General features: G+C 36.3%; 2 long non-coding RNA genes across 2 annotated transcripts; both read right to left on the minus strand.

Annotated features, from left to right (window-relative positions):
• Nucleotides 1–717: 717 nt before the first annotated feature.
• On the minus strand, nucleotides 718–2,287 carry LOC122134876. The gene is made up of 2 exons (XR_006153167.1): nucleotides 2,232–2,287; nucleotides 718–1,330 (listed from the first exon to the last, which is right to left on the minus strand). It is a non-coding gene; the product is annotated as an uncharacterized LOC122134876 (long non-coding RNA).
• Nucleotides 2,288–2,361: 74 nt separating this feature from the next.
• LOC122134874 lies at nucleotides 2,362–5,015 on the minus strand. Its single transcript, XR_006153165.1, has 3 exons — nucleotides 4,721–5,015; nucleotides 2,895–3,796; nucleotides 2,362–2,478 (listed from the first exon to the last, which is right to left on the minus strand). It is a non-coding gene; the product is annotated as an uncharacterized LOC122134874 (long non-coding RNA).
• Between the last annotated feature and the right edge of the window lie 18,842 nt (nucleotides 5,016–23,857).

The following is a 23,857-nucleotide window of genomic DNA, read 5'->3' on the forward strand; positions in this document are numbered from 1 at the left end:
ACAACAACCAAACAAACAAACAAAATAACAACAACAACGAAACTAGAATTTAATCTAAGGGTTCAGCATCACACACCTGAGATTATATCCCTTTGGTATGTTGTTCTATCTTCTATTTTGCATGCCACATTATAATTAAACTTAAAAGTGGATATTTCATTTATTTCAATGTTAGTACTATTTACTTATAGATCCACACACACAAAATGTTGTCCATTTATTTTTGCATCAAATTATTAGATTGTTTTTTTGTCAAATTCAAATGTATTATATGTATTTTAAATAATTAAGACTCTGTCAAACCAAAGACTATAGAATCCCCAGGAGGACTTGAACACAGGACTATAGCACGGAAATAGGATGTCATTGGTCCTGGCTAACAGCAGGTCGCAGTAATGCATGCATTATTTAGTTTTTGATCCACCGTTTAAAATGAAGAAAGAAGAAGAAGCTCTTATGACAAGTATATGGAATGTCCCTTTGATTAAGCTCCCTCGTGCAGTCCTGACAAGAGATGCATATTTTCAGACACTTGGATTGCAAACCTGGTTTGTTCTTCTAGTGTTCATTCTAAAATACATACTGTTGTGAAGTATGAGTACAACTTTATTCACCTTAGTTATTTGCCGTGGTTATTTTTCTTGGCTACATGAAATACCACCTTGGTAGCTAGTATGTTTTTATGTAGACTAAGAAAATAATCACAGTGAAAATCTATACTGTTTCTTTCTTTAAAGTGGGATCAACTAGCAACATGCATGACGTTACATGTATATAAAATATCTGTCCAGTACAAAGTTTGTTTGAGTGACAGAATAGATGGACTTACATGTAGTTCTAGATCAGCTGTAACACACAAAAAAAAAAAAAAAAAAAAAAAAAAAGAAACACACTGATCGGCCTTGTTTGCATGAAGAAATTGATGCTATGAATTGCTATATTACAATATTACTTTTCCTAACATTACAGTAGACTGCCTATAAAATTGCATTACTTAATATATAATACATAAGCACTGTGGTAACTATCATTTTTTTTACACTCATTTGTTTTGACTTTTAAAATATAATTAGGGCTTGGGACGTATGTTTCTGTGTTCTCTTCTGTTTCAGGTTGTGTATCCCTTTGCTTTAATGGCAACATATCAGAATGTGTTGCCTCCAGTACCACTGTGTCCAGCGGAGAGCAGTTTTAAAGGAGAAATACAGTCAAATGTGCCTTTAGTCCTGTTTTAACCCTCAGATGTCCACTCAGATATATGGTTGCCAGTGTTCAGATTGTAAACCTTCCCTTCTAAGCATGACCTGAACCATTTGGGGGACCATCCCTTCTATAAGAAAACAATGAATCAGAAGGTAAAGAGAGAGAAATTAACCATGTTTACAGTTATAGAATCTCAGCACGTCTGTCATCAATAATAGGTTAATAAGACTGAGTTGAAAGGTTTTGTTTCCATTTCTGTTCAGTCAATGGAAATATAAAAATACAGTTAATGTACAGATACTAAAGATTTCTCCAAGCATTTTGAAGATGCCATGCATTTACTCTGTCTGAGTTTTTCTGTCTCTTCATGTAATCCCAGGCTGACTGGATGATGGTGATATCAGATCTCTGTTTGCATTATAACATCTGTTGTCACAATCTTTGTTAATATAGAAATCTCACTGGAAGATTACGATTAATGGCAAAAAGAATGTTTGGAAATTATATCTTCTACTGGCACCCTAAGCAAAAGATACATGTGACCCTGGACCACAAAACCAGTCATAAGATATATAAATAAGAAATATAAATAAACTTTTCATTGATGAATGATTTGTTAGAATAGGACAATATTTGATTGAAATGCAACTATTTGAAAATCTGGAATCTGAGGGTGCAAAAAAAAAAAAAACAAAAAAAAAAAAAAAAATTAAAATTAAAATCAGAATATTGAGAAGATCGCCTTTAAAGTTGTCCTTAGCAATGTATAACTACTAATGATTATACGTTTTTGAAAATTGTTTACAATAGAAAATTTACAAAATATCTTCATGGAACATGATCTTTATTTAATATCCTAATGATTTTTGGGCATAAAGGGAAAATTTATCATTTTGAGCCATGCAATGTATTGTTTTTTTGCTCCAGGGTCCTATATATAATTGTCTTAAACATTTTTTGGTGAAAATTCTAACATGTCATTTGCATACTGTATATTTTATACATGCTACAGTAGTACAATATCTTACCTCATACTTGGACTGTCAACAGATGCTCAGACTTGTTTTTCTTCATGTCTTCTGTTAAAAAGATAAAAAATCACAGACAATTAAATACTAATTTTGCTTAATGAAGATGATGTTTTCCTCTCACTATAATACTTGCCCTTTTTAGAGCTCTTGTCACGACAGTAAATCACACCAATAACAGCTGCAGCCACCAGAATAACACCAACAGCACATATTCCTGCTATAAGACCTAAAGTCCGAACTGAATCTAGAACAGAGGAAGATTATTGTTAGTGCATCATTCATTGGATAAATTCTCTTAATTGGACTCTTTTAGAGATACATGGTAGAGAAGTGAAAGACTAATTCCTCTGTTATAAAATATAGAGATCTTTCCATATTGGAGATGGTTTATGAAATAGGGTATATTGCTAAATCGTTTGACTGATTATTTTTCCCACTTTATGTCAGGCATAAATAAATAAAACAACACTTTAGATAAAAACAAATAAAAAAACAATATAGTAATAAAACTAACACTGAAATCAAAACTGGCACACTTGAACATTACTGAAAGAGATCAGAAGAGGACTATATATGAAGCTGTCACCCTTTGTAAATAAACTAATACATGTATCATCTATTGTAAAATAAATAAAAAAAGGAAGCGAATAGAAAACATACTCCTTTTACACTTCTGTTCATTCCCCTCACTGTACCATTCTTTATTGGATTTGTCAGGACCAGACAGAGAGGCTGGGAAACACAAGGAAATAATAATAATATATATACATAATTAGAATTTGTACATATTTTTTTTTATTCATTTATTGTTATATAGCCATTTCTAGCTGCAGGAAACCCTTTCCAAACACGAACAAACCACCTGCAGCGTCTTGTTACTAATATTGGTTGCATTGTGGCATAAAAAAACATATCACCAGTCAAAGTGATCAATTTGATAAAGGGTCTACTAATTATAATATTTTGAATATCATGAAAATGTTGAATTATTCACAAAAGATGTCTACGGAAAAAGACTGTAAATGTGTTTTGAATGTTTTCAAAGAAAGAGTCTGAACCGGTTTGATGGTCACTGTTCAGATAGTTCACATTCAATCATGTTTGTACTGTAAATGCGGAAAGGGCATATCTCTGAATGACTCACCACTAATGACTGAATCATCACTAATTGACTCACGACTGATGGACACACTGAATGTCTTTTACAGTGTCGCCAATGTTGATCTTTTTTTTGATGATTTTTGTGCTGTCACACTCGCTGTTGCTTTGGCTGGTTTCTGAGCTCTTGCTTTTGATGATCTCTGCTTCATAGCGTCCAGCGTGTATACCCCTGATGTTTGTGATGGTCAGAGATCCAGTCTCAAAGTCCACTTCCAGTATGCCTCTGAATATCCCGCCTTCACCATCATACACACAGCTCTTACTGGGATCTCCATTGATCAGGGCAATGAGGGTGTCGTTAAAATACCACAGCATTTTGTCACGTCCTTGCTTGGTAACATCGCTTTTCAGAGTTACAGAATCTCCCTCGATCAAAGACAGCAGATTTGATCCAACCACACCTGGAGACAAAAGTAAACAATAATTAAGTGTGTGTGTGTGTGTGTGTGTGTGTGTGTGTGTGAGTGTGTGTGTGTGTGTGTGTTGGTGTGTGTGTGTGTGTTGTGATTTTGATCAGGGCAGGCAGGCTAAATGAGGAGAAGTGAATCTAAAGATGCATTCACGCCATGTTGAAATTTAATTTTGAAATGACAGCGTCACGGCAATTGGGAAAAAATTGGAGAGGCAGATCTAAATGCAACACTTTGTGTCAGGAATAGCTGAGAAAAACATGTAACAGTGATTTAACACAAAACAAGGAACCCATCAAACTGAAGGCAATATATACACAGGATAATAAAATCTAAATGAACCCTTTCGTGCATGAATTATTATCTGAAAATACCTTCTACTGCCATGTCTTCAATATATATGAGTGCCATTGTCTTGTCTCAAGAATCACATCAGGAAAGTTTTTAAGGCATTTTTATTAAAGACATTAAAACCACGATGGATTATAATACTACATGATCTCTTGGTGCAGATTTTTTAACTACTTATTTTAAAACATTCTCAGATTTTATTTGACACACAACACAGATATGTCAAATGCAAAATTATAATGCATCTTCAGCTTCATTCTTTAATTTAATTTTTAAATCTGAATGACTAAAACACAAAGAACAATGTACATGTTAAAGTGAGAACTGGGGCCAGTTTCAAAGAAACAAAACAAAACCTATCTTATTTCTAGTTTTACAGGCAAGTCATCTATTTTTTTTTCTTTAAGACTGAATATCATTTTACTTCATATCCCTAAACTACACGAAATTATTCAAAACAGCGACGAGAAAAACAGAAGACAAAGGGTTAAGTGAAAGACAGAGTTCAAAAAAAAAAAAAAAAAAACCTAAAAATAGGAACGGTTGAATATCCTTGTAACTTACCATCAAGGACAAAAACAAACATAGTGAGCATAGTAAAGACTTCCATTTTTTTGTTTTTGTTTTTTCTTCACTTGGTCAATCGATTAAATTGTATTCAGACACATTTGCTACGTCTGATCGATGTCTTCTTTTCAACGATTAGAAAGCAGTTCTGTTAAAAGGTTTTCTTCAATTCAGTGTAAAGATAGAAAAAGACACAGGTGAAGAAAAAAAGAAACAATAAAGGACAAGTATTAGGCTACATATTGGTCGCGATGTTCCTGGTTACATGATTGTGACAGTATCCAAAGGTGATGGGTGTGTTTTTATTTAGGAAGGCGAGGCAAATTGTATAATGTCAACAAGCACGATAGCTTACTTTGAATACGATTTCTTTGTTAGCCCTGCTGAAGAACATCTTAAACCAGTCTCAGCTTGTTTGCTGGTTTCAGCTATTGTGCAGCCAAACAATCTGTTTGTTAACTGCTTTTAAAACCAGCTACACCACTCTAAACCAGTGAAGAGCATTTATGTTAGTTTATGTTAACATTTAAAGCGTGTGTATTCGAGTATGCAGCGCATTTTAAGTTCCATTTCGTTCCTCATAAAATTACGTGATCGGTGGCAAAGTGTCGTGTCGTTTTGTTATAAATTGTCCTGTGAGTAGGCTATGCCACCCGAAATAGTAAAGGGGATTTAAAACATAACGAAGCAAGTGCTGTCTGATTCACGGGAAGCTCGCAAAAATGAATGTGGGTGATGCATTTACGCCCGTGCGTAATTTGTCCGAAGCAACTTTTAACACAAACAAATTGATAATTCTTCCAAAGCAACTTATAAAACAACCAACTTGGATTTGGAAGAGACACTGTCCAAAGCAACTTAACACATGCGAGTTAGCTACACATTTTCAATTCGTACATTTTCTAATGCATTTGCTGTATAGTAGCCTATAGCCATATGTCAATGCAGCTTCAATGAGAAAGACAAAACACATGTTCACCACTGATTTGCAAATAGGTCCGAAACAGAAGAACTGAAAACTGAAGAAATAATTACAAGGTAAACAACACCTCTATGATTACATTCGAACACAAGACTTTTTTTTAACCACACTCAAAGGAAGTTTCTTTTTTTTTTTTTTTTTTGGAGCGAAGATTGAATGTGATTCACGGTATGCGTCACCAACAGCTGTTTTGTTATCTATCAAAGTTAAAACATTCTTTGGTCACATTCATTTACAAAGAAATGTAGTTTGACCTGATGCATGGAAAAAAACCTGTGCGCATTTTTGGTACAAAAAAAAATAAAATCTCCATTTCCTTTCTTTTTAATATGAAACTCACAATCTGACTTCCTTTTTACAAAAAAAATTAAAAAAAAAAAAAAAAAAAACAACAAACAACAAACAAACAAACAAACAACAACAACAAAAAACCCGGCTTAACTGATGTTTGAAAACAGTCCAGTAAGAGTCAATGTACACATTATTCTTACTTAGGCTATCACTCATAGACATTAATATATGCTATTCTAAACAGTTTGAGCATTATAAGTGAAGTTGTGATTTTTTAAATTATTACTAATTATTGTTGTTCTGGTGTGTGTGTGTGTGTATAAAGATATACACACGTTTTCTGCCACTATACAGTGAGTCTTAATAAATGTTATACATTGTAACTGTAATTTAAGTGAAACCCTAGTGTGTGTGGTCAGTGAAGGGTGTAATAAATGCTATATTAACCTTAATTTAAGTGAAAACCCACACACTCACAATTAAATCACACTTCTGTCTAAACAGACAGCATGACTGTATATGATAACGATACTGACGGGAGATTCAGAGACAGACTGAAGCTGGACGATTAAACTTGATCTCTGACCATCACAGACATCACAACTGAACATACTGGAGTTTATCAACTACAAAGCAACAGTGTGATCAAGAATTTCAGTCTTTCGGTCTCTTGTGAGTTAAATATTGGTCTTTTATTTGTTAGAGCTTTAAAGTATATATATTATAAGTATTTGATTTTTTTTTTTTTTTAAATCTTGAAATGATCAAATCTGAGATACGTATTAATTTAATTCTCTCAGTGTAATAAAAAAAAAAGTCTCTCTCTACCTCTGGAGGTGGAATATCAGGATAAAAACAGCTACAGCTGTGTGCTCAACAATCCCATCAGCAACCAGACTCAGCATCTGGACATCACTCAACTCTGCACACATGTGCAGGTACAGCAGTGCTCATATTAGTGATTATTTACTGAGTTGATTTTAATGACTTGAGCTGGTTTCAATGATAAAAGACATGTTCAACATTTTATTGCGTATAAAGGACATTTATTGACTATTCTTAAGCTATGTTCCTTCTTTTCTTTACTTTTTTTTTTTTAGTTCAACATAAACATCTCTGTCATTCGGATTAATTATATACATATGTAAATATTTACTTGCCTGCATATAGAACATCACCACCCTTTGCTGCGAAATCGGAATAAACTAAAAACTTGTTAATTAATTTGTAATTTAATTAATTAAATTAATTTTTATTATAATTAATTTTAATGTAAGGCAGCAAAATAACTGTGATGTTCACTTATTAATAGATCACACCAATCATTGTTTCTGTATTGTTACAGACTCAGCATCTAAAATAATGAAATTAATAAGTGTTATAACAAAAAATAATATACTTTAATAGTGTAGTTCCTTTTAAACTGTTTTCTTGAAAATGCCAATTCATGTTATCACACAGGACTACAACTTCCTGACTTTGCTCAAACAAGATATAACAACAATCCCACCCCCCCAACCCCCACCCACCCACCCACGTTGTTACACTTGTGGTGTTCCCAGTCAATAAATAAATAAATGAATAATTAACAGCCTACAAAAATTGCTTATAAATTTCTAATAATGTTACCAAATACTGCATTCAATCTTTTTGTTCTCTTTCAATTAGCACAGCTTTTGTGTTTCTTCTTGGAACCGTTTGATCGTAGGCCTTATTTTTCACTCAAAAACTAAGGTACACAAAATCGGGTCAATGAGGCCAAATTAGGTATAGGACTTTCAGCACATCACACAGGTCAATGTAAAGAACACACAATAATATATGTACATGTGGGATTTGGCAAGTATCTATATAGGTGACACTGGACAGGACTATTTAATTGTCTCACAGATGCTTTATTAAAACACACTGAAAACATAAATGCTATGTTGTTTTAATCCATTATTATTATCACTGAAACAGTGGAGACTAATGAAGACGAGATCACTTACATTGAGCTTACGTTCTACAAAAGAAAAGCACAGAAACCGGTAAGATTATTTATTACTAATTCATGCTGTGTGTATCATTTAAACAGTGTGATAAACACAAAAATACAAAACAGAATCATATTAGATATGTTTAAAATTCATAAGATCGTTATTCAGTGCGAGAAACAGTGACTCATATGTCATAATACTCAAGAGACTTCTTCAAATGTGTAACTAAAGACTAACATATCTACATTAGTTGATATTTCCACTGCTCACTGAAGTATGATGTCACAGACATACATAAGATTGAATTATTATATTTATATTTTTTATTTAAATTGTTTTATTTTGTTTTTTATAGGATGTTAAAGAGGAGGATCGTGTAGAGTATGCGCTTATCGGCAAAAGAAGATAATCAAGCAAATACCAGCCCCGCTTTGGTGACTTTCACAGGAAGCTCCTGTGACAACCTCAGAGCCTGTAGTTTCATCTAAGTTCTTTAAAACTTGTGGACTGAGTGCAATATTGAAGTGCAATATTCAGTGATGGACTAAAAAAAATTGTGTGGCCCACTGGAACATTTTCATGTTTGACTCTTAAACCCCCTTAAAGAATTTTTTTTTTTTTTTTTTTTTTAACAAATCGCAGAAACGAGAAACATTTTGTGTCCTCATTTCATAAATGTCTGAGTTATCTACATCTGTGTAGAAATGTGGTCTGATCTACTTGTGGACAAAACAGGTTCTGCATGAACATTACTTCTGGATGTTTGTGGTTGACACTTGACACAGACACAGATGCCGCTGCTGAGATGTCATTAGTGTAAGGTTGAAGGACTTTTTTTTCTTTTTTTTTTCTCTTTCTAATATGAAACTCACAGTCTGACTTCAGCTTTAACAAAACAGACTTTATTGTGAAATACTGATTCTAACAGACAAACAATTCACTCGGATAAAACAGTGTGTGATAAAATATCAGTCAATTTTAAGTCAGATTTATTTATATACTTTTCACAATACCCATTATTTCAAGAAAACATGATGTTAATGTTGTATAATTTGTTAATATTGCTTCATGCCTTTTATAGTCACACTTTGCAGATTTTGGAATAATATAGTTTTTATTTTGTGATGATACTAGACAAACGAGGTGTTTTTGTTTTCTTTTTTTTTTTCTTTCTTCAGTAGTATAACAGTGCTGCCACCCCAAAGCAAAATGCAATAACTACACATTTTGTCAAATTAGAATTTTTTAAACTTTGAATGTCATTTTCTCGGAGCGCCATCTAGGGTCCAAAATAAGACTTCACCTCTGGAACAATAACAGCTCTACCTGACGAGTCGCGTAAGATGCTATAAAATACATCTCAAAGTAGATTCAAAGGGCCAATAATAAAGATAAAAGCATCCGTTTTTTCTTTATTTTTTCTTTTATTTATTAATTTTTTTAAGTAGGCTATATTCAAATGAAAACATGTCAATTAAAAAAAAAAGTGTTGAACCCAAGTTGATCCTAAATGCCACACTGTGGTAAACATGATGGCCCTGCACCTTTTTTTTTTTTTTTTTTTTTTTTTTTTTTTTTTTAGTTTGTTTGTATTTTTACCTAAAATTGAATATTTCATCAGTTTGATATGTTTTCTATGTTCTATATGAATAAAATATGGGTTTATGAGATTGGCAAATCATTGCATTCTGTATTTATTTACATTTTACACGGCCTAAAACTTTTTTTACTAGTAAGCGCTTACCTTAGAGTCGTGGCCTAATGGTTAGAGAGTCTTACTTGTAACCCGAAGGCTGTGGGTTCGAGTCTCAGGTCTGGCAGGTATTGTAGGCGGGGGAAGTTAGTGAGTCCATGTTAATGTACTAACCTAAATATAAAATAAAACTATAGTTAAAGTTAGTGAGTCCATGTTAATGTACTAACCTAAATAGCTAACTGTTCTCACCTCATGTACAGTGTACATAAACAAGGCCTACATTTCAGTGCCTCTCCATATTCAACTGGTTAAATGTAAATGAATTTAATCTTAACCTACTGTACATGAATCCTCGATGTTGTCATCTGCGTTCGTGACGACCATAACATGAAGCTTCTCCGCTTGCATTGTGATCTATAAACCCTCGCTTCCAAATGAATCTTGTTACCCACCATATTTATTACACACCATACATATATTTAGGAGACAAGAAATGGCGGATTTTTCCGGGGGTTTAATAAAAAATTCTTCAAGCACTGACACACCACATACTGTACAGTGCTGTTGTTTCGTAGTGTTTGTTGTAAATCAGACAAACAGATTCATTCACACTTACGCTTTATTTTATACATAACATATCAGGGCCTACCTTTATTTTACATAGTGCTGATTTCTGCTGCTGGATCTCTGTTGATTGTAGTTTTTTTTTTTTTACAACAGTCATTGACAGATTATAAATGCATACTATGAAATGCATTACACAAACGGCAGCAATCATTAAACAATACTTTGGCTATAATCAATTATAATGTTCAAATCTTAAAACCATGATCAGTATGCTCTGTAATTTGACTGAACTAACGCTCCCATTATAACCAGTGAAGTTGTAGTTGCATCGTGACGCGTCTTTATGGTTTACGGATAGAACAATTAAAACACACATCAAAAATTTTACAACAATAAAACCTTCACTGCACAACCCAATAACTCTCTCCCAGTATTATGTGGAAGATATCAGTGTCTTTGGTTCATGCATTTAGTACACCAACTCAAACGTAAAAAAGGCTATGGGTTTTTATTATTCTAACCTCTATCTTAAATCTCTCCTTCTACATGTTGAGACACATACATACACAGACCACTTCACCTGAGCCAATCAGCGTCCAGAAACCTTGACCACATGACCCCCCGCCCTGACAGAGACTGAAGTTCAGTGCAGTGGGATACGGGGTCGGACACTTAAGTTTATGCAACATCATTGTTTTTGGACTGTTTAAAGATCGCCTTTTGGACAAAGTGTTGTGCGTGAATGCAAAAGTAAGTTTGAATCACTAACTATATAGTCGATGAGAGACTTATTCACCTTTGTATACAAGTTATTACGTCCGTGAGGTGACGATATCTATATGTGTATGCGTGCATTTATAATCAGCGTGTAACATTGTGAACATTGTAACCCTGTTGTTTATATGCTTATATACATATGAGTGCTAGAGTAACATTTGTTGTTATTAGTACGAGTTAAGTTCCCATTTGAAACAGGGTTCGCTGCATTTCTTTATATCTAACGGGTATACTGGTTATAAACATAACTTTCTAAGCGCATGCGCTCTCGTAGCTCATACAGAGTGGCGCTTCACAAGCGGCACGGCTCTAATAAGGTGTCAAGTTACAGCTGTGCACTGCTTATAAGATGCGAATTACAGCCTTCCTTGTATTCTACATGTCTTTGGCTAATAATGTTCATGTTTAATTACTAAGCTTTATCTATTGTGCTGTTATAGCCAGTTTGTTATAATATTTTTTTTTACTATTATCATGTATATTATGTATATTCATGTTTATGTCACTGTTTCATTTTGTAGAAAAACCCACAGCCACGACCAAACAGTCTGTTGAGTGGTGACAATAAATGGGTTAGTCTTATAAAAAACAAGTGCATCTTCGTTTCGTCTCTAATCGGACAGTCTTTGGTGGGTCAGTACCCCGGCAGAAAACTAACAAAACTAAAACTCAGACATTTCAAACATTATCAACCTTATTCGCCCATTTTAAAGATAGCAGCTTTCAGTTTGACTCAGAAGCTGAACAAAACTGATACTGTGAGATGGCAGACAGTTTTAACCTTATCCTTTTTTTTTTTTCAAACACAAACATTAAGAACTGAATAAATACACATCACACAACAACTTCAAAATCAATAGACTTTAATTCAGTTTTACCATGAAATGTAGTTAAACCACACAATCTCACAAAATATTCTTCTACTTTTAGCCATTTAACAAATTCAGACAACTACCTTACAAAAAGTATGTTACATTTTAAAAATATAGAATATTTTCACACATTAAGAATGGCTAATGTATTAATAAGGGCCAGCTGAACTATAACATTATGTAATATGCAAATGCAGCATGTGAACTAGGAGGGTCAAACTCTGTTGTGGGAGGACTTAGTGAGGGAGATCAGACACAGAACCGCTGAACAAAAATGGCTCACATGTTGTTTTGTTCTGTTTGTGCTGCGGGAGTTTGATTGGTAAGTTGCTGCTGTTGTTAATATAGGGCTGGGCCGATAAACGATATCACATCGAATCGCGATAAAATTTAAATCGATAACGATGATAAGCTCCGGACATTTTCACTCGATATGGATTGATCCAAGAACCAATCACACAGCAGAAATATGCGACAGCAGCGTGCACGTGCACGTCAGTACACAGTCCTACCGCACTTTGCAAGCGAACTCGAAACGACGACAAAAGACCCCAAAAATGAGTGGAAGTAGCGACGAAAGTGAAACTAACCTCGGGTTATCATCAACAAATGACGAAATTGTCGACAAAAAGGGTAGCACGAATTCCGTAATATGGAAGTGGTTTGGTTATCTAAAAAGTGACGAAGCGCAGATTAAAACGATCTGTAAAATTATGTCGTCAGTTTGTAAAAACCAAGACTGGCAACACAACCAACCTATTCCATCACCTAAAAAAGTATCACCCAAACGACCACGCCGAGAGCATGAAAATGCGGGCCGATGCTACTCCGTCAACAAGCAGGGCTAGCAGTGGGGCTGTACCGAAGCAAAAATCGATCGTGTCGTCTTTCGTGGCTATTACCCCCTATGAGAAGAGTTCCAAAAGGAGCAAGGACATAACCAGGGCCGTTTCTTACTTTTTAGCAAAAGAAAATGATGCCCCTAAGCACAGTGGAACAAGACGGGTTTAGGAAATTAGTTAAAGTGCTCGACTCACGTTACGAACTCCCTGGCAGAAAATACTTTTCCAAAACCACACTGCCTCAGCTATATGAAGAGTGCCGCGAAAAGCTGGAAAATAATCTAAGGAATGTGAAATATTTTGCCACTACCTCCGACCTATGGTCGAGCAGAACATCCGAGCCATATATGAGCCTCACCATTCATTACATTGACGAGGAGTGGTGTCTGCAATCAAGATGCTTGCAAACTGCATATTTTCCGGATGACCATACTGCGGAAATACTTTCTGCGGGTCTGGAGGATGCACTCGCATCTTGGGGCCTTAGCGAGGACCGCAAGGTGTGCATCACAACAGACAACGGCGCAAACATCGTCAAGGCTGTCTCGCTTAAAAACTGGACTCGTCTGCAATGTTTTGGTCACCGGCTACATCTAGCCATTGGTAAGTTAACCATCTAAAAAATTTAAAGTTTTCAGTGCTAAACAGCATATGAGGATTTATAAAATATCCTAATTGATTTCACAGCATTTAAAGCTATATCACGTTTGACTGCATAATTTAGAATATGCTGTCGTATTCACACTGTCCTAACAAACACCAACTTGCGTGTGGTTGTGTGCTGTAAAGGCAGTGATAAATAAATAAATGGTCGCGTAGCCTTGCTTTACGCTATTTGATAAATATGCATATATATTAAGTATGTTAAATGCCGTTAATGTTTTAAAATGTAAGTAATGCATCTATTCCACAATAATAATGTGATAATTTCTCATAATTAATTCCGTTTTGATTCAGTTACATTTCTGTTGACATTAAAGTTGTCATGGCATGCTTAAGCTTAAGTTTATTGTTGCAGTAACTAGCCTTTATTTAACTCAGATTTGTAGGATAAAAGACAGCCCTAGTGTGTAAGGTCTAAATGTAGTTTCTCGCTGATTGAAAATCTCATAACATTGTAATTTATCATCACAAAATAATTTATCATCACAAAATAATTTTTATCATCACAAATAAGTAATTTTTACAATCGTCTTTGCCTTTTAAAGATTCTAAACATGTACCTATATTGTTTTCTTTATCATCAGAGGGGAGTATGAGAGACCAGAGAATCCAAAGAGCCATGGGTGTGTGTGCAAAAAAAGTTGTCAGTGCTTTTTCCTTCTCTTGGAAAAAGAAACGAGAACTAGCGGTCACTCAAGAGGAGCTCAAGCTGCCAAGGCACAAGTTGATCACAGAATCACCCACCAGGTGGGGGTCCCGCCATGCCATGATAGCACGAGTGCTAGAGCAAGAGAAGGCCATTGCAAAAGTTTTATCAGCTGATAAAAAAACAAGGCACTTGGCTCCCTCATGGCAGGACATCGATGTTCTGGAGTCTGTGTGTAAGGCTCTAAACCCACTTGCTGATTTCACTGATGCCCTTTCTGGTGAAAAATATGTGAGTGTGTCGTACCTGAAACCTGTACTGCATCTTTTCAGTGAGGAGGTCTTGAAACCTGTAGCTGATGACTCGGAGCTCACCAAGACCATCAAGGCTTTTGTCCTCACCTATCTGAATGAGAAATATGACAACGCTGCCACTGATGATCTTCTGAGCATAGCATCCCTTGTTGATCCTCGTTTTAAGACACGCTACATCAAAGATGACAAGGTTGAGGCTGTGAAATCCAGAGCTGTAGCTCAGATGCTGGATGAATGTCAGAGCACATCGCAAGCTGCTCCTGCAGTCCCATCCATTTCACTGGGAGGAGGCAAAGGTGACGGTGCTGCTGCTACACCAGCCAAATTGCAGAAGATGACACTGGGCAGCTTTTTCAAGAAGTCCTACACCAAGTCTACTGCAACATCTGATCTCACAGAACAGCAGGCTATTGAAGCTGAACTAAATGGCTACCTGCAAGCTCCTGATGCAGACAGCGAGGACCAACCCCCTGGAATGGTGGAAGATCAATTCAGCAATATACCCCAGAGTGAGCCTCCTGGCAAAACGTTACCTGTGTATTCCTGCCACCAGCTCACCCTCAGAGCGTGCTTTTAGCACAGGTGGTAATATAGTGTCCTGCCACAGGGCAGCTTTAAAGCCAGACACTGTGGACAGACTAGTGTTTCTGGCAAAAAACCTGTAAAAGTTTACAAATTGTGTGCACTAGCTAAAAGTTGAATATTTTTGTTTACATTTTGCAAATTTTATCTACCTCTTAAAGCCAGACACAGTGGACAGACTAGTGTTTCTGGCAAAAAACAAACCTGTAAAAGTTTTACAAATTGTGTGCACTAGCTAGTTGTTGTATATTTTTCATGTTTACGTTTTGCACATTTAAAATACCTTTTAAATCCAGACACTTTTTACAGACCAGTCTTCCTGGCAAAAAAAGAAAAAAAATACAACTGAAAGTTTTACAAATTGTGTGCACTAGCTAAAAGTTGAATATTTTTGTTTACATTTTGCAAATTTAATCTACCTCTTAAAGCCAGACACAGTGGACAGACCAGTCTTCCTGGCAAAAAAAGAAAAAAAAATACAACTGAAAGTTTTACAAATTGTGTGCACTTGCTAGAAGTTGTATATTTTTATGTTTATATTTTGCACATTTAATGTACCTCTTAACGCCAGACACTGTTTACAGTTAGTCTTCTGGTGGGAAAAAAACTGTAATGTTTACAAATTATGTTTACAATAGTATTATGTTTACTTTTTGGAAATGTGTAATTTTTTTTTTAAATAAACTATACTTTTAAAGTGTAATTTAATGAACCCATCTCATTTTTGTGGCTTCAGTCATTCAGGCATACTATTTTTAAGCTGGAAGCATTAACAACTTGTATCGAATATCGAAAATCGTTATCGTTCAATATGGATATTTTATTTAGAGATCACATTTTTGCCTATCGCCCAGCCCTAGTCTGATTGGTAAGTTATAAAATACATGCATCTGCAGTCACCGTAAATGTCTAAAAGATTCAAAGAAAGTCATGAGACAAAATTTGTCAAATATTCAGCACAATTAAACTGTTACCGCACAATGATTTTGCTCTACAGCAGATAGATTAAAAAAAATCAAGGTGTGAAATCTATTTTATCATACAGTATATATGCCCTTTCATTTTGTGTCTCTGCTGCTGTTGTGATTTTCTTCAGTTCATATATAAATGATTAAAACGACAGCTGATTTCAGGATTTGTAAACCAACAGGAGCTTTAATCTGTGACAAAACCCCTTCATGTTCATCAGGTGCTGAGACAAATGAGTCAGTGTCAGTGATGGAGGGAGATTCTGTCACTTTAAAAACTAATGTTACTGAGATACCTGAAGACAATGACATAACATGGAAATTTGGAGCTGGAAAGTCTCTCATAGTAAAAATCAGCAACGATAAAACAACATCCCTCACCATCAAAAACACCACAAATAAATTCAAAGACAGACTGAAGCTGGACGATCAAACTGGATCTCTGACCATCACAAACATCACAACTGAACATGATGGACTTTATGAACAACAGATGAGGGGACCGAAACTGACATCAAAAACATTCAGTGTTTCTGTCTATGGTGAGTAGAGATCATTTGTCCTGTCTTTTACATATTCTTGCTCTTATAGTTTGAGGTGACAGATCAAACACTTACTCAACACACTGAACTGAAAATAAACTTTTGTACATTTACCCATATTTCAGTTTATTCTCTCATGTTTTGCAGTTCGTCTGTCTGTTCCTGTCATCAGCAGATACTCTTCACAATGTTCTTCATCATCTTCATCACAGCAGAATTGTTCACTGCTGTGTTCAGCTGTGAATGTGAGTCATGTGACTCTCTCCTGGTACAAAGGAAACGGTTTATTGTCCAGCATCAGTGTGTCTGATCTCAGCATCAGTCTCTCTCTACCTCTGGAGGTGGAATATCAGGATAAAAAACACCTACAGCTGTGTGCTCACAATCCCATCAGCAACCAGACTCAACATCAGGTACGGCATGTCTGAGGTATGTGATTATTCACTGAGCTGATCTCTCTTTTGTTGTAGATCAGACTGACACATGCACTTACATGAATGATTATCATCACAGGCCCTGAATCTCTGATAATGTTGATCTCTACTGCTGGATCTCTGTTGATTGTTGCTGCAGTCGGGATCTTCTGGATCTGCAGGAAGCACATAAAAGCTGATCAAGCAGGCAAGTGTTTAGTTAAATTACGTGTAGCTTTTTAGCTTCAAATCATTTTTATCAAAAACCAGTCGTAGAGCAGAGCTAATGAAGGTGTAGGACCATAAAATGTTCATCCACTTATATCCCTCGGTCCGAGGGCTACGATAGGCTGTCCTACATATGTATTTGCATACTTCCATGCACACTGTTTGCACAGACATGATACATCATCAGCACGCTCCATATAGAAATAAAATCATCATTATTATAACATCACGATAAATCTAAAACCTCAAAAAAAATCAACTGTAGTGTTTTCTCACTTGTGAATGAGACATGAGGTCATCTGGCAGCATTGCATTCAACCCTCCATCAACACTGCCTCTCATCATGTCGCTGATTAGCCTCTGCTCTGTCTGTGTGCATTCATGTGTTTTGGAGGAGGCGTGGCTTTGGAGAGTGATTTGCAGGGAGGGTGGGATCTTATGCTTTAAGAGCTAGCTTGCTATTGCTAGCCTTTCCAAAATTGCCTACCCTACCTTTAAAATTAAACGTGTTAATGCTGTCAAAAATAATTCAGCATTAATTTAATTGTATACATTAAAAGTGAAATTGAAAGTGGCGTGACATACAGCCAAGTACGGTAACCCATACTCAGAATTTGTGCTCTGCTTTTAACCCATCCAAAGTGCACACACACAGCAGTGAACTCACACACACCGTGAACACACGCCCGGAGCAGTGGGCAGCCATTTATGCTGCGGCACCCGGGGAGCAGTTGGGTGTTCGGTGCCTTGCTCAAGGGCTCCTCAGTCGTGGTATTGAGGGTGGAGAGAGCACTGTACATTCAGCTCCCCCCACCTACAATTCCTGCCAGTCCAAGACTCGAACTCACAACCCTTGGGTTGCAAGTCCAACACTCTGACCATTAGGCCACGACTTGCAATTAATTTAAATTTGACAGCCTTAATAATACCATGATGCAAAGAAACAGATCTAGTTAATATTGTGTTTTGTTGTTTTAATGCATCTTTTATTGTTGTTGTCAAAACAGTTCAGACTCATACAGAAGAGGTCACTTACACTGATCCGACAATCCACAGAAATCGGTAAGACAAACTATTCCCAATTTATGTTACTCTGTCTAGTCTCTGTCAACTAAGAAACTTAAAAAAAAAAAAAAAACAGTCATTGGTTATCAGACCTTCTATATCAACACTGCAGTTTTTTTAACTTTCAGTAGGTGGATATGACATACACTCAAAACAAACAGTTTGTTCAATGAACTTAATTTAACAGAAGAAAATATTTCCAGAAATGAAACAATCCAGGTTTGTGTGTCAGCTAACTACTATATAGCAGTATCACATATTAGTGTAAAACATAATTTATTATTGGCATGAGCTGAGTTATTTCTCACTGAGTAATAATTGTGCAACGCACACCAAAAGCACAAGTGCTACTCTTCAGCAAGAATGATGAGCATAACTCAACAACACACACAGAAACTCTTTTAAATCCCCAACAAAAAAGGAGCATTAAACACTAAATGAACACTTTAAAAGTCTTTCCTTTTGCTGAAAAAACACATTTACTTCAGTTAAAATTTAAACCATTTACTCTCCTAATGATGTGCTATGAAACACATGCTGGGTAGTACAGATTTTTTAATCCAAATACAAATGAGTTCTGTTCTACAAAAGCTCTGTTTTACAAAAATTAAGTGGACTTGAACCTTGTTTGTGCTTACTTTTTAGCAGAAAGAACCGGTAACCCATCTGAAAGCAAATCAGATCAGATTTTGAGTGTCGCAATTCTGGCAGTCACACAATACATTATATTGTATATTCATGTGAATCAGTGAAGCCAGAAAGTCACAGAATCTGTCTTTCTAAGAGAGTCACACTGTTTTTTTTTTTTTTTTGTTTGTTTTTTTTTAGTATTATCCTCTCTTGTGTGATTTTCTTTTCAGCATGTTAAAGAGGAGGATCATGTGGAGTATGCACCCCATTGCCATGAGATGATGATCTTCAGTGTGTTTTCTCATATCAGATCTGCTTTCCTCCTGCAACAACCTTAGACTTTGAGTGTTTGGTGTGAGTTTAGGGATTGGTGAGAATCACCACATGTAATAATAAACTAAAGACTGATTATTGAAATTATCTCCTAAAAATAATTTGCCTTTGTCTTATCTGTACAGGAATTGTGGTTTGATCTGCTGGGTCGGCAAGCAGCTTGTTGCATGAGAATATGTACTATGCTGGAAGACTGTGATGTCTGTGTGGGTGTGTCTGAGGTGTGTGTGTGAAAGCAGCTGAAGGCATTTTTCAATTCTTGTTCATATGAAACCATTTGACTTTGCTTTAGACAAAAACATTTTTATTATAAAATACTAAATCTGACAGATAAAAGATTCACTCAAACTAAAAAGCAATATTACTGCGAGATCTTATTTGTGCCTGAGAAATATTAGAATTCAAGGGCATGTATTTCTTTTATATACATCTTATTATTATTATTATAAGAGAAGCACATTTTTTTAAGAGGAACTGTTCTTGTTCTCACATCTTTTTATAAAAAAGAAACAAAACAACATTCTACTAAAATAAAATTATCATTTTCTCACATCTTTTTATAAACATGGCTCCAGACAATAGCATTTTTTTTTTTTTCTTTTTTTTTTTTGGGCAAAACATTCTGTTGCAGCTGAATACCATGAACAAAAATCAGCATAAAGAAACCTTACACAAATCATTTTTGCCTGTGGTTTTAACAAAAATGCCACCTTGCAAAAACACACTGGACTAACTAATATATAGATTTAAAACATTTTTAAAGGCAAGTCAACAGTCAATAATAAAATAAGAAAAAATTATTCAGGAAAATAAAATATTTGCCAAATGCAATACATATTTCATCATATTGATATTCATACTGGCATTAAATGCACAGTTTAATGGGTAAATGAATATATCACAGAGAGAAATGCAACAAACACACACAACAAAAACATTAAACATAACATGAAACTATCTATGGAACACATGGAATGTGTTTTCAAAATGTCTCAAATGTCTCAAGTCAGTTTTAAAGACAGACTTTTGGGTGCCAGCTCAGCATTTCCCAGGTTGAGCATAAAAGGCACCTGATGTCTGCTGGATCAGTGACCTGAAAGATAGTACACATATTTTACAACACAGTTTACTAAGGATACACGCATGTATTAATCAAATTTCTGAACTTCCCCCTACAATTTGACTTTTTTGGGCCCTGCATGGAGGTTTTTACACACCCTGACATTTTGCGCTTATTTCAGTTACTTATTCTAATCCCTTTACATACTAAAGTCCCATTATACTGTAGGCTATTTGACACAAAAAGCACACCCATTCCAGCATCAGATGTTGTCTTCCTTTTTTTTTTTTTTATGATCTGCTGGAGTCACATAAACTGTTAATGCAGACAAAAAAAAAAAACTGATTGTGCTTGCACGTCCATGTACTAAAGAGGATGAATTAACATCAACGTAATCCAATTCAAACATATAACTGTAAAAAAAAGAGAAAAAAAAAAAGATAGGTGACAGTCGTGAAAGTGGAGGTCCTGCCCAAACTTAATTAGACTCATGTAATCATGATGTCACACCCCATTTTTATAGCATCAAATAAATAAAATCAAAATATGTTTGTAAAGTGAGCCACTGGATAAGGAATGTTTCAAGACCAATGAAATTTTTCATCGTGTTTTCTTTTTCTCCTGTGAAAATGTTTGATACACAATGATGACATGATGTTTCACAGATAATTACAACAAGCATAATACAAAAGGATATCATCAGCAAAACCTGAAATAGCTAAATGGCTTTACTGAAGAGCAATTACTGTACACAATCAAATTTAAGTGTCACTAGCATTTGATAGTGGATGTGGCAAAGAAGCTGCCAATGATCAAAATATGGATTTGAAGACATTGAAAACAATTTGAGGAATATGGTTGAAATTGTGAATATGAGCCAGATGCTGAATAGATGGAGAATAATTGGTAGATGGGTGTTATTTGCACACACACCAACAGGTGGCTCACGTGAGGTCAACATGTGTCAACAGAACCCGGAACTATGCAGCGCTAAATATATAGCATCAAAGTACTCATTTATTTAATTTTAAAATTAAACAAATGGAATCCTGATAGTATTACCACTTTTTACAAAATGTAACTGTAATTCTGAATACTTTGCTTTTTGATGTAACTGTAACGGATACAGTTAGTAAATTTTGTATCCTGATTACGTAACTTCTGATACATGTATTCCGTTACTCCCCAACCCTGGAAACATGGAACAGCTCACTTATTTGATTTTATGGTAAAAAGTTGTTGTTTTTTTCGTGTTTACTTTTTTTTTTTTTTTATTTACAAGAACAATGCCACCTGTGGCTTTAATCCAGCGTGATCGGCATAGCAAAAAATACACTTAGCTTAGCGCCGAAACGATGGCTGCTCTGCCGCTTCTGCTCTGCTCCACTACTACGCACTTCCACACACCACTCTCTTGCATGCAGTGTGAACACTCTAACCTGTGAAGATTGGTTGCCAAAAAAAAATATGCGTTGCTTACGTGTGCAGTGTGAAACCGGCTTTAGTTTACTGCAAGTAATGTGATTCAGTGGTCTTAGCTCACAGCCGGGATCATCGGATGTCTTTTTGACGTCATCCCCCTGCGTGCTCCCACCGGATCATCGGATGACGCTTTAACATCACTCCCCGGCGTGCTCCCAGCTGGATCATCGGATGACTTTTTTTAACGTCACACCTCTGCGTGCTCCCAGCTGGATCATCGGATGACTTTTTAACGTCACACCTCTGCGTGCTCCCCAGCTGGATCATCGGATGACGTTTTAACATCACTCCCCGGCGTGCTCCCAGCTGGATCATCGGATGACGTTTTAACATCACTCCCCGGCGTGCTCCCAGCTGGATCATCGGATGACTTTTTGACGTCACGCCCCTGCGTGCTCCCAGCTGGATCATCGGATGACTTTTTAACGTCCACGCCCCTGCGTGCTCCCAGCTGGATCATCGGATGACTTTTTACGTCACCCCCCCCGGCGTGCTCCAGCCAGATCATCGGATGACTTTTTAAAACGTCACCCCCCCTGCATGCTCCCAGCTGGATCATCGGATGACTTTTTTAAACGTCAAACCCCCCCCCCACACCCCGGCGTGCTCCCGGCCGGATCATCATATGACTTTTTAATAAGGTCACCCCCCCCCGGCGTTCTCCCCGGCCGATCATCGGATGACTTTTTAAACGTCACCCCCCTGCACTGCTCCCGGTCTCGGATCATCGGATGACCCCTTTAACGTCACCACCCCGCGGCGGAAAAAAATCTCCCGAGCCGGATCATCGGATGACTTTTTAACGTCACGCCCCTGCGTGCTCCCAGCCGGATCATCGGATGACTTTTTACAAGTCACGGCGCCACGGGGAGCAGTTGGGGTTCAGTGCCTTGCTCTCAAGGGCACCTCAGTCGTGGTTCTGCCGTGCCAGAGACTCGAACCCACAACCTTAGGGTGTTAGGATGTCAAACTCTCTAACCATTAGAGGCCACGACTTCCCCTGGACCGATTTAAATATATCAGTTTTCTAAAACTGTTCAAGTGAAAAAGGCACTGAATGACTACAATGATACTCACCAGTGACGCTAACACTGTACGTCCTTTATGATGCTGAAATCTACTGCTGCTGAGCTGTAGTTTATTAAAGTCCAGAGTCTTTGGTCTGGTGTTTGTGATGGTCAGAGATCCAGTCGATGATCCAGCTTCAGTCCTCTGTCTCTGAATCTCTTCAGTACCCTTTCATACACTGAACATCTGTACAGATCTTACTCTGATCTCCACTGATTTTGAGCGATGCGAGTGTAATTAATAATACCACACCTTTAAATCATTTGGTGGGTTTTTACTACATCAGAATCTAAAGTGACAGATTCTCCCTCCTTCCTGACTTTTCTCTTCATTTTTATCTTCGCTGACGGCAGCAAAGAAACACCTGAAAACACAAACCAAGAGCTGCGGGAGCATCTTTTTAGGGAAAACATCACATAAGATTCAGAGTATATGTAAGTAATAAAACATGCCCTCTTGACTTCGTCTGGAAAGCATCATTTTATTAACATTTTTGTGCTATTAAAAGAGATTGAAACTAAATACTTTGCACTTTGGATTCCTGGTGGGAGGGGAAAACATAAAAAACTGACTGTGAAATAAGAGATGGATTTAAAGAGATGATCAGTAGAAGGTAACTGAAAAATCTATAATAACAACAAATAAAAAACAAAAATGTTTGTAAATCATACTGAACTAAATATTCAAATTTAAATCTGCAAATTCCACTTTAACAGTAACTGTGGTTTTGATGAAATCGTCTATATACTGTATGTGAATTAAAAATAAAATCACATCTAAATGTCACTGCCACAAATGATAACTAAGAAACATATTAATGAACTGGACTTGCACATACAAGAGTAATTTTTAAAACATGACTCACCACCATGAACAGTAACACTGAAGCTCTTTTTTCACTGTCCATGCTGCTGGTGCTTATCAGTAGTTTATAAACTCCAGAGTGCGTGTTTGTGATGTTCATGATGGTCAGAGATCCAGTCTGATGATCCAGCTTCAGTCTGTCTCTGAAATCTCTCAGTATCTTCATTACACTGAACATCTGTACAGTTATAACTCTGATCTCCATTGATTTGAGCGATGCGAGTGCCATTAAAATACCATCTAATTTTCTCTTGTTGGCTTTGTCTCTTA

Source organism: Cyprinus carpio, chromosome A22 (genome assembly GCF_018340385.1).
Source record: "Cyprinus carpio isolate SPL01 chromosome A22, ASM1834038v1, whole genome shotgun sequence".
Lineage (NCBI taxonomy): Eukaryota > Metazoa > Chordata > Actinopteri > Cypriniformes > Cyprinidae > Cyprinus > Cyprinus carpio.